We start from the raw sequence: 13,211 nt of genomic DNA on the forward strand, positions 1-13,211 counted from the left end.
CCATAGCCTCTGTACCATGATCTTCCACTGTCTTGGGTTAAAATTTTCTTGCTCGAGGGTACACTCGGGTACTCTATTCTATCTTATTTCTCTTGCTCTTATTTTGTTAAAGTTTTTATAGTTTATATGGGAGATACTTGTTTTGACGTTGCTGTTCTTAAAATAATTTTTTTTCCTTGTTTCCTTTCCTCACTGGGCTGTTTTCCCTGTTGGAGCCCCTGGGCTTGTAGCATCCTGCTTTTCCAACTGGGGTTGCAGCTTAATAATAATAATAATAATAATAATAATAATAATAATAATAATAATAACATAGGAACCTTTCTCCTTACATGACCTACAAGATCTATTTCTCTTATAACAATCTCCTTTTTATCTTATAACTTCAATTCGAACAATTTTTCTTCTTATCCTTCAACAATATCCATTTCTTTGTAAACAATGAAATATCTGTGTTGACGATGTTACTGTTTTTTAAATATTTTATTTTAGTTGTTCAATATTTCTGATATCGTTTATTTATTTCCTTATTTCCATTCCTCACTGGGCTATTTTTTCCTGTTGAAGCCCTTTGGCTAATAGCATCTTGCTTTTCCAGCAAGGGTTGTAGCATAGCTAATAATAATAATAATAATAATAATAATAATAATAATAATGATGATGATGATGATGATGATGATGAGGATAATTAGATTATTTTGATAGTTCCCTAGAAGCGAAAGGTCACAAGATCTCTCTCTGATCGACGTGTAAGCTTGTGAATAACATGTTAGTGGTACAGTTAGGAGAGAGAGAGAGAGAGAGAGAGAGAGAGAGAGAGAGAGAGAGAGAGAGAGAGAGAGAGAGAGAGAGAGGGGGGGGGTCTCTTACTTGGAAATAGAGGAAAATGATATGAAAACCTATTGAAGACAGAGAGAGAGAGAGAGAGAGAGGAGAGAGAGAGAGAGAGAGGAGAGAGAGAGAGAGAGAGAGAGAGAGAGAGAGAGTCTCTTACGTGGAAATAGAGGAAAATGATATGAAAACCTATTGTAGAGAGAGAGAGAGAGAGAGAGAGAGAGAGAGAGAGAGAGAGAGAGAGAGAGAGAGAGAGAGAGAGATGTCTCTTACTTGGAAATAGAGGAAAATTATGCAAGCATATAAAAACCTATTCGAGAGAGAGAGAGAGAGGAGAGAGAGAGAGAGAGAGAGAGAGAGAGAGAGAGAGAGAGAGAGAGAGAGAGAATGTCTCTTATTTGGAAATAGAGGGAAATTATGCAAGCATATAAAAACCTATTCGAGTTAGAGAGAGAGAGAGAGAGAGAGAGAGAGAGAGAGAGAGAGAGAGAGAGAGAATCATGGGAAGATTCTGTCCTAAATATACCTAAACGTTTTGGTTCCGTTATCACATTTACATTGTTTACAGTTCAGTGACTATTTGCGTCACAACATAAACACGAGTTACACCAATTTCATCACCCGCAGTTATCCGTTCAAAAGGTTAATCTTATAGAGGAAACATGACGACTTTTTGCTTACATTAGAAACTTCAATTTCCACAACAAAAACAAGGAATAGAAGAAGGAAAATATAAGATTATAAACATGAAGTCACCTTTTTGATGCTCTTTTGTTACTCCGTTGAAATTATAAGTTCTGAAAAGGCTTACGGTAGATGTCGCTGTATCATTATATCTATTGTGGATAAGTTCAGTTGTTTTTGTTTGTGTGATTGTTTATTATTTACGTTTTTTTGGGTGGGTATTTGTCTAGTGTTTGTTGGAAAGCCATTGTTTAAATGATTGCAAAATTTTTCTGTTTACCGTAAGTCTACATTTATGTACGCGACCCGGCAATGGGACGGATAAATGTTTAGATACATACAAACACAAACACGAACGCAGAATAAATGTTCAAATACAACATTAATGTGCAATGTTCCCTTTACAAAACGCAACATTGATGTGTAATGATGCCTTTGCAAATCATCACAATGATGTGCAATGTTGCGTATACAAAACGCAACATCGATATGCAATATGGCCTTTACTATAGGCAACATTGATGTGCAATGTTTTGCTTTACAAATCCCAACTTTGATGTGCAATGTTTTGTTTTACAAATCACAACGTAGATGTGCAGAGTTGCCTTTACAAAACACAACATTAATGTGCAATGTTGCCTTTACTAAACGCAATATTGCCTTTACAAAACAGAACATTGAAGTGCAATGTTGTCTTTACAAAACACAACATTAATGTGCAATGTTTTGCTTTACAAATCACAACTTTGATGTGCAGTGCGGCTTTTACAAAACACAACATTAATGTACAATGTTCCCTTTACTAAACGCAATATTGATGTGCAATATTGCCTTTACAAAACGGAACATTGAAGTGCAATGTTGTCTTTACAAAACACAACATTGATGTGCAGTGTTTTGCTTTACAAATCACAACTTTGATGTGCAATGTTGTCTGTATATAACACAACATTAATGTACAATGTTGCCTTTACAAAACACAACATTGATGTGCAATATTGCCTGTACAAAACACAACATTGATGTGCAATGTTGCCTTTACAAAATATAACATTGATGTGCAATATTGCCTTTACAAAACGGAACATTGAAGTGCAATGTTGTCTTTACAAAACACAACATTAATGTGCAATGTTTTGCTTTACAAATCACAACTTTGATGTGCAATGTTGCCTTTACATAACACAACATTAATGGGCAATGTTGCCTTTACAAAACACAACATTAATGTGCAATGTTGCCTTTACAAAACGAAACATTGATATGCAATGTTGCCTTTACTGAATGCAATAGTGACGTGCAGTGTTGTCTATACAAAACACAACATTAATGTGCAATGTTGCCTATCTTTGTTATTATCTTTTACGGGTTGGTAACCGTAATATCACTGCTTTACGTCAATATATCTGTTTATAAAACGAGAAATGTCTGGCAACATTATATCCAGGATTTTTATGGTTTTTTTAGTGCAGTTTTTTAACAGTGTATTATTATTATTATTATTATTATCATTATTACTAGCCAAGCTACAACCCTAGTTGGAAAAGCAAGATCCTATAAGTCCAAGGGCTCCAATAGGGAAAAATAGCCCAGTGAAGAAATGAAATAAAGAAATAAATAAATGATGAGAATAATTCTAAAAACAGTAACAACGTTTAAAACAGATATGTCCTATATAAACTAATAACAACGTCAGAAACAGATATGTCATATATAAACTATAAAAAGACTCATGTCAGCCTGGTCAACATAGAAATATTTGCTCCAACTTTGAACTTTTGAAGTTCTACTGATTCAACTAGTTATAAGCTGCCTTTATATATATATATATATATATATATATATATATATATATATATATATATATATATATATATATATATATATATATATATATATATATATATATATATATATATATATATATATATATATATATATTTTATTACGTTATCACTACGTTAAAACAATCGTGATATGTCTTTACTATGAAAGATCTTTTTTCTTAATTTTCTAACAATTTTCATGAAATATTTCGGTTTACGATGTAGAGTTTGGTATTGGATACAAACGATTTTGTAATAGTAACTTTAAAGTTTCAAAGTAATAAGACTTTCAATATGTCATATATCATTACTTTAGTTTTTAATAGATATATAGGAGTTTAAATTCATTTGTTTTCATATCTATATTTGTTCTCTATGTTATTTTCCTTGCTATTCATCTCGCATTTATCACATTTAGGCAAGGAAATAAATATAATAATAAACATTAGCGTAACAGTTAACAAACGTAGATAAAATCATTAACTCATAACATTTAAAAACCAACTGATTAAGAGATCATTAACATCTTAATATTAACTCATAATATTTCAAAACTGTTGATTAGCATCCTAGTTAAAGATGTTAAATCGTCTGCACGCAGCCTCCCTCTCATCTGTCCTCATGGCGCAGTGGATAGCGCGCTGGACTTCTAATCCAGAGGCCGCGGGTTCGAATCCCGCTGAGGATGCTGACTTTATGGTCACAGTTACCAACCCGCCGAGAAGAAGATGAAGCATCAATTAATCTGCGCTTGAACTGTGGATGAAACAGCTGATTCAATGCTCTATAAAATAAATCATTCATGTTAATTGTGGGTAAGCATATTAACTGCTGATTTTATAGTCACAGTTACCAACCCACTAAGACGAAAAACTAGCTGTATATAGCTACAATCTGCGCTTGACCTTGTAGCTGAAACTGATGATTCAATAACCTATAGATGATTCAATGGCCCGTGCGATGTTTTGGTGTGTAGCTGAAACAGCTGATTCAATAACCTGTACATGTTTTGGTGTGAGTTGAAACAGCTGATTCATTACCTGTACAGGTTTTGGTGTGGCTAAAACAGCTGATTCAATAACTTACAGATGATTCAATGCCTTGTAAGATGTTTTGGGAGTGTAGGTGAAACAGCTGATTCAATAACTTACAGATGATTCAATGCCTTGTAAGATGTTTTGGGAGTGTAGCTGAAACAGCTGGTTCAATAACTTATAGATGATTCAATGCCCTGTAAGATGTTTTGGGAGTGTAGGTGAAACAGGTGATTCAATAACCTAAAATGACTGGTTTTGTGACTTGTAGACGCTTTAGCGTGTAGGTCAAACTGATGATTCAATAGTCTATAGATGATTCAATAACCTGTTCATGTTTTGGTGTGGCTGTAACAGCTGATTCAATAACCTAAAGATGATTTAGTAAAACTTTTATGTAGAGTGTGGGTATTCTTATTGGAAAAATTAATCATAGACGATATTACACATCAATGTTCTGTTTTGTAAATGCAAAATTGCATATCGATGTTTTGCTTTGTAAAGGCAACATTGCACATCAGTGTTCTGTTTTGTAAAGGCAACATTGCACATCAATGTTCGGTTTTGTAAAGGCAACATTTCACCTCAATGTTGTGTTTTGTAAAGGCAACATTTCACCTCAATGTTGTGTTTTGTAAAGGCAACATTTCACCTCAATGTTCTGTTTTGTAAAGGCAACATTGCATGTCAATGTTCGGTTTAGTAAATGCAACATTGCACAGCAATGTTCGTTTTGTAAAGGCAACAGTTCACATCAATGTTGTGTTTTTAAAAGGCAACATTGCACATCAATGTTGTGTTTTGTAAAGGCAACATTTCACCTCAATGTTGTGTTTTGTAAAGGCAACATTTCACCTCAATGTTGTGTTTTTAAAAGGTAACATTTCACCTCAATGTTCTGTTTTGTAAAGGCAACATTTCACCTCAATGTTGTGTTTTTTAAAGGCAACATTTCACCTCAATGTTCTGTTTTGTAAAGGCAACATTTCTCCTCAATGTTGTGTTTTGTAAAGGCAACATTACACATCAATGTTCGGTTTAGTAAAGGCAACAGTTCACATCATTGTTGTGCTTTGTAAAGGCAACATTGCACATCAATGTTCTGTTTTGTAAAGGCAACATTTCACGTTAATGTTGTGTTTTGTAAAGGCAACATTTCACCTCAATGTTGTGTTTTGTAAAGGCAACATTTCTCCTCAATGTTGTGTTTTGTAAAGGCAACATTTCACCTCAATGTTGTGTTTTGTAAAGGCAACATTGCATGTCAATGTTCGGTTTAGTAAAGGCAACATTGCACAGCAATGTTCGTTTTGTAAAGGCAACAGTTCACATCAATGTTGTGTTTTTAAAAGGCAACATTGCACATCAATGTTGTGTTTTGTAAAGGCAACATTTCACCTCAATGTTGTGTTTTGTAAAGGCAACATTTCACCTCAATGTTGTGTTTTTAAAAGGCAACATTTCACCTCAATGTTCTGTTTTGTAAAGGCAACATTTCTCCTCAATGTTGTGGTTTTTAAAGGCAACATTTCACCTCAATGTTCTGTTTTGTAAAGGCAGTATTTCACCTTAATGTTCTGTTTTGTAAAGGCAACATTTGACCTCAATGTTGTGTTTTGTAAAGGCAACATTACACATCAATGTTTGGTTTAGTAAAGGCAACAGTTCACATCAATGTTGTGCTTTGTAAAGGCAACATTGCACATCAATGTTCTGTTTTGTAAAGGCAACATTTCACCTCAATTTTGTGTTTTGTAAAGGCAACATTACACATCAATGTTCGGTTTAGTAAAGGCAATATTGCACATCAATGTTCGGTTTTGTAAAGGCAACAGTTCACATCAATGTTGTGTTTTGTAAAGGCAACATTACACATCAATGTTCGGTTTAGTAAAGGCAACAGTTCACATCAATGTTGTGCTTTGTAAAGGCAACATTGCACATCAATGTTCTGTTTTGTAAAGGCAACATTTCACCTCAATGTTGTGTTTTGTAAAGGCAATATTACACATCATTGTTCGGTTTAGTAAAGGCCATATTGCACATCAATGTTCGGTTTTGTAAAGGCAACAGTTCACATCAATGTTGTGTTTTGTAAAGGCAATATTACACATCAATGTTCGGTTTAGTAAAGGCAATATTGCACATCAATGTTCGGTATTGTAAAGGCAACAGTTCACATCAATGTTGTGTTTTGTAAAGGCAGCATTACACATCAATACAGTGAATTTTATAAAACAAAAGTCTATCAAAAGGGTCTATATCCAAGCTGTCAGTCAGTAATTAATAATAGTCTGAAATCATTCCAAAATTACTTAATTGAGAGATGCTGTTTAACTTTGGTCATCTCTTTTCTAAATGAATTGTTCCTGTATTCAATTGTTTATCTGTAAAGTTTATAAAGACAATGATGTATTTATCATCATATAAGGTTTCCACTTGATGCCTTTTCTGGGTGACCTCATAAACAGGATCACACTTTTTTGAAAATTTTAAAATTTTCCACTTATGTTTTCGTTACATCCGTATTGTATGGTGGATTTTAGTTTTTGAAAAAGGTTAACCTTATCATCCCTGGAGTTTAAAACGTAGTGATAACATAAGAAAGTTTTTTTGTTTTTTTTCTTTAAGGTAACCTTATACTTTCTGGACTCTACTAAATCCTGGTTGTTAACAAAATAAAAGATAGAAAGAGGAATTTTTTTTCTTATGAAAACAGTAGCCTTATACTCTGGACCTTACTAAAGCGTAGTTGTAAAATTAGGAAAGGATAGAAAAAAATATTTTTCTTCAGAAAAAAGGTAACCTTATACTCTGTACTTTTTTAAAGCGTAGTGGTAACTTGAGAATAGATAAAAAAATTAATGTTTTTTTGAAAAAAGTAACTATAATCTCTGGACTTTACTAAAACGTATTGGTAAGTTAAGAAAATATAGAACAAGATTTTTTTTTTTTTTTTAAGTAACTATAATATCTGGACTTTACTAAAGCGTATTGGTAAGTTAGGAAATACAGAAAAAGAAAAAATCTTTTTGAAAAAAAGTAACCTTATACTCAATGTACTTGTTCAAAGCGTAGTGATAACTTAAGAAAAGATACAAATTTTTTTTTTTTTTAAAAGTAACTGTAATCTCTGGACTTGTTTAAAGCGTATTGGTAAGTTAAGAAAATATAGAAAAAGATTTTTTTTTTTTTTAAGTAACTATAAGCGCAGTGGTAACATAAGAAAAGAAAAAGATAATCTTGGCTGTACCAATATCTTATCAAATCGCATATCAGTCAAGTTACTGATAACGTAAAGAGTCATGATTAGTATGAGATAGCAATTCTCTCATACTCATTGATTATACACGAGAGCGAAGATGATGGTATTTGAACTAGCAAAGTGTATCGTAGATGTTAAAGGCAGAAGCTAACATTATCTTTCCAATGATTGCGTCTTGCATTTTTCATCTTTCAAGTAAATCGTGTTTATAGGTTTGATTACGGTTACTTATAGAATATGATTTTTAGCTCACGTTAGTCAAGATTCATGTTTTCTTGAGATTCTTGTGGATTGATTCATGAATATTTAGTGAGTATTGGAATCTTTAGATAGATACTATGGTGTGGTAAAGACGTGCACGTGAGTTTGTGTGTCCTTATAGTTTGAAAAATCATCATCATCTCCTCCTACCCCTATTGACGCAAAGGGCCTATGTTAGATTTTGACAGTCGCTTCTATCTTGAGCTTTTAGATCAATACTTCTCCATTTATCATCTCCTACTTCACGCTTCATAGTCCTCAGCCATGTAGGCCTGGGTCCGCCAACTCTTCTAGTGCCTTGTGGAGCCCAGCTGAACGTTTGGTGAACTAATCTCTCTTGGGGGGTGCGAAGAATATATTGAGCTTTTAATTCAATACTTCTCCATTCATCATCTCCTACTTCACGCTTCATAGTCATCAGCCATGTAGGCCTGGGTCTTCCAACTCTTCTAGTGCCTTGTGGAGCCCAGTTGAAAGTTTGGTGAACTCATCTCTCTTGGGAGCGCGAAGAGCATGTCCAAACCATCCCCATCTACCATCCCATGCCTGAAGTAAACAAGAAAATGAAGGAAAGATGTGTCAGCTATTTGAACGTTTCTTTTAATAAATACCGATTAGAATAGTGTGATTTACAAATAGATGTTGTAAAAAAGAACTCTGGTGTTAGAATCTGATCTCAAAAAGAAACACAGTCCTTGCAAATCCTATAATTCTACCATGAACTTCTGAATATTCCATGATAATACCATGAAGGACACAGCACACGGAAATGACACAACTTACTGGTCTATGTAACAGCAAAAACTACCAAACAGAAAGATGGATAAACAGATACTCAATTTGCTGTACCGACAACGACGAAAGACGTGATGATTAGTATCGCACGTGAGATTTCACATTCTCACGTATCTCGAGTGTGGAAAATTCAGCAGGGCCTTGTCGAATCGTCGGAAAGATTGGAATTTGCATACGGAATAACCAGCGTTCTGTCGCAGTGACTCGCTGGAACGGGGCTTTAGGTTCCAGGAAATCGCGAATGTGGACTCTGGATGGAAATTACATTGGATAGGAAATTATATCTTAGGGTTGTTGTGCCCTGATTGGTAACGTCTCTGCTGGGTGATCGCCAGCCGGGGGTTCGAGTCCCTCTTAGACTCGTTAGTTCCTTTGGTCTCTGCATCCTTATTATCCTTGTGAGCTAAGGATGGGGGGGGGGGTGGTCCTGGGTTTGGGGAGCCCATAGGTCTATCTGCTGAGTCATCAGCAGCCATTGCCTGACACTCCCGTGGGGGTTTTGGGGAGCCCATAGATCTATCTGCTGAGTCATCAGCAGCCGTTGCCTGGCACTCCCTGATCCTAGCTTGGGTGGAAGAGGTGGCTTGGGTATTGATCATATAATATATGGTCAGTCTCTAGGGCATTGTCCTGCTTGTTAGGGCAATTTCACTGTCCCTTACCTCTGTCATTCATGAGAGGCCTTTAAACCTATTGGAGGATATCTTAGGTATATTGCAGATGTAGGATTTTGTTTTTGTTGATCGCCTTAAATTCGAAATTTGCCAGTTCCCTCGATTTGAAGTCCGACGTCATGGGCAATTTAACCCTAACTAGCTTTTGTAATTTGCCTCAAGAAAATCTCTATCTATGATATCAGTTTAGCTTTGATACAAACAGTAAAAGTAGACTTTGTATATATTTACCTTCAGAACCAATCTTCATGAAAGGATTTTGATTTTAATTTTGATGCGTCACTATTTCCATCGAGCCGCTTCCGTTCAATATCAGCTTTATTTTACTAGGTTGTGTCGTCAACTATATACCCAACCCCCTTCTTTTACCCGGACTTGAAATCTTTATAAATATGTAAAGTCACCTGCCAAATTCTTAAAAAGGAATTTTGACCTGTGTATCGCCTTTGGTATGAAGATTGATCGATACAATTCTGTAAACTGGCGATACAATTATTATGATCATTTGTGGTAATTGGTACGTGCTGGAGATATATTTTACTTTGTTTTGTTTATTTTATCAGAAATTGAATTAATTGATTACAGCTCAATTCATTTTTAGTAATGTGCTTCTTTCAATTGCTTTGCCTATTGGAGTGTAGAAATCTTGTTTGCCAAGGGGTTGCAGACTGGGTTGCAACAACAACAACAACAACAACAATAATAATAATAATAATAATAATAATAATAATAATAATAATAATAATAATAAAGAGATGCGTGTTTTGTAAAAAGCTGGAAATGATTAAATTTTGGAACGTAAAGATCAAAGGTTAAGGTCATGGTCAAGCAAAATGTCCAATCCACGTAATAAGCCCTAAGTTTGGACATCGTTGTCACAGAGACTTCAAACTGGGTTCATATTTGAGTGTATGAAAATCTACGCCAATTAATACATGTTCAGGTCAAAGATCAAGGTCAGGGTCTAGCGAAAGGTCGAGAAATAAGGCCGTGGCGGAGGTATGCGCTCTAATGAGGGCCACTCTAGTTATTGATATATTCACTGGAATGGGAAGATCCATTGTAAAATATTAAAGTTCTTGGGAAGAAAATGAAGGGGTGTTGGTATTTTTGTACTCTCTGTGAACTCAATTCTCGATTTTAGGGAATAGGAATGGCATGGAAAAGGAGAGAGAATGGATGAGAGGGAGACCTGGATTATCATTATCCTTTAATGTACTGTTGGCCTTCCGCAGTTTTCCCAGATCTAATTCAAAATCCCATATCTAATGCAAAAATTAAAAATTTTCCTTTCCACGAGAGTTAGAGAAAAAAAAAATATGTCAATTATCTGTGAATTTCACAATGATTATCAAGGATGCTTTGTTGAGAATTATCAAGGATTTTTTGAAGAGAATCAGTCGATTCTTTGTGAATTTTACAATGATTATCAAGGATCTTTTAACGATAATCAGTCAATGCTCTGTGAATTTTACAATGATTATCAAGGATCATTTGACGAGAATTAGTCAATTCTCTGTGAATTTCACAATGATTATTAAGGATCTTTTGTTGAGGATTATTAAGGATCTTTTGACGAGAATCTGTCAATTCTCTGTGAATTTCACAATGATTATCAAGGATCTTTTGACGAGAATCAGTCAATTCTCTGTGAATTTCAAAATTTTTATCAAGGATCTTTTAACGAAAATCAGTCATTTTTCTGTGAATTTTACAATGATTATCAAGGATCATTTGACGAAAATCAGTAAGTTCTCTGTGAATTTTACAATGATTATCAAGGATATTTTGTTGAGGATTATTAAGGATCTTTTGACGAAAATCTGTCAATTCTCTGTGAATTTTACAATGAATGCCAAGGATCCTTTGACAAGAATCAGCCAATTCTCTGTGAATTTTACAATGAATGCCAAGGATCCTTTGACAAGAATCAGCCAATTCTCTGTGAATTTTACAATGAATGCCAAGGATCCTTTGACAAGAATCAGTCAATTCTCTGTGAACTTCAAAATTTTCATCAAGGATCTTTTGACAAGAATCATAGACAAAAAAAAAATTATATAAAACCACGAGACGTCAGGTCTTTGTGAATTTCAAGGATCGTCAAAAAACCTAATGAGAGATCTTGTCATTTCTACTCTCTTTTTCCCTCCCCACCATAACCTACCTACTTACCCCCCCCCCCCCGTAACTCATATAACTGCAATCCCCTACTTTCCTATCTTCCTCCCTCCCTACTCTAAACCACTCCCTCTCTAAACTCCCTTCTCCTCTCCCTCTTTACTCTCCTAAAGCCTTCCCTCTATAACTCATATCCCTGCAATCCCCTACTACCCTATCTTCCTCCCTCCCTACCTCAAACCATTCCCTCTCTAAAACCCCTCCCCCTCTCCCTCTTTGCTCTCCTAAAGTCTCCCTCCTCTGTATCTCATATCCTTGCAATCCCTTACTTTCCTATCTTCCTCTCTCCCTACCCCCAAACCACTCCCTCTCTAAACCCCCTCCCCTTTCCCTCCTTATTCTCCTAAAGCCTCCCCCCTCTATATCTCATATCCTTGCAATCCCCTACTTTCCTGTCTTCCTCCCTCCCTCTCTAAACCCCCTCCCCCTTTCCCTCCTTATTCTCATAAAGTCTCCCCGCTCTATATCTCATATCCCTGCAATTCCCTACTTTCCTATCTTCCTCCCTCCCTACCCAAAACCACTCCCTCTCTAACACCCCCTCCCCCGTCTCTACAAACCCCTTCCCCAAATAACAACTGACCATCGGATAATTTCATTTACCTGAAGTAAATTTGAAATCTTTTGATTGCTGTAATCAACTGTATCCGGAATACCGAAGCGGCATTTAATTAAGAGTGGGTAATGTCCACTTTTGGGGTTCGCCTGCTCTGTGATAAGGGATCACGAGTTGTCATTCCGGGTCATGTCTTGTTTCGGAGAGGCTGAGGGGGGGGGGGAGGACGAATTGCTGGTGGTGTCGAGGTTATTAATTCAGTATGAGGTTTGACGATGATTGGTTATTGCAGATGGGGTGGAAGGTCGAAGTGATTTTGTGATTTGCCGTTATTATCGTCATGTTTGTTTGTTTCTATTTTCCTCGTATTCTATTTTATTATTATTATTATTATTATTATTATTATTATTATTATTATTACTAGCTAAGCTACAATCCTAGTTGGAAAAGCAAGATGCTATAAGCCCCAGGGCTCCAGCAGGGAAAAATAACCCAGTGAGGAAAGTAATAAGGAAATAAATAAACGATATAAGAAGTAATGAAAGTTAAAATGAAATATTTTAAAAACATTAACAACATTAAAACAGATATTTGATATATAGATTATAAAAGGACTCATGTAAGCCTGTTCAACATAAAAGTGTTGCTGCTGATCTTCACAAAATTTATAACTACCTTCGAAAACTTCATTGTGAAGGTTATGTTTTGATATGCGTGTATGTCTGTATGACTGTTTGTGTGTTTGTAATTCGCATAAAGGTTTAAAGGTTACCCATGAATGGCTTAGCCAAGGGATAGTAACAATGCCCTAGAGACTGACCATAGCCTATATACATACGATTAGCACCCAATCCTCCTCTCCAACCAAGCTAGGACCAGGGAGGGCCAGGCAATGGCTGTTGATGACCCAGCAGGTAGACCTATAAGCTCCCCCAACTCCCTCATATCCTCAGCTCCTAAGGATAGTTGGGTTGCAGACACTAAAAGAACTATCGAGATTGAGCGTGCTTTGATAGTCGTGTATATATTTGTATGGCTGTCTGTGTTTGTGATTCACATAACTCAAAAACTATTTGACCGAATCTCTTGAAATTTGGTGGGATG

At 35.5% G+C, this 13,211-nt stretch overlaps 1 non-coding gene across 1 annotated transcript; it reads left to right on the forward strand.

Moving 5' to 3' along the window:
• Positions 1-3,956: 3,956 nt before the first annotated feature.
• On the forward strand, positions 3,957-4,029 carry TRNAR-UCU (transfer RNA arginine (anticodon UCU)). The gene has a single exon. It is a non-coding gene; the product is annotated as a tRNA-Arg (tRNA).
• The last annotated feature ends 9,182 nt before the right edge of the window (positions 4,030-13,211 follow it).

Source organism: Palaemon carinicauda, chromosome 20, assembly GCF_036898095.1.
Source record: "Palaemon carinicauda isolate YSFRI2023 chromosome 20, ASM3689809v2, whole genome shotgun sequence".
NCBI lineage: Eukaryota > Metazoa > Arthropoda > Malacostraca > Decapoda > Palaemonidae > Palaemon > Palaemon carinicauda.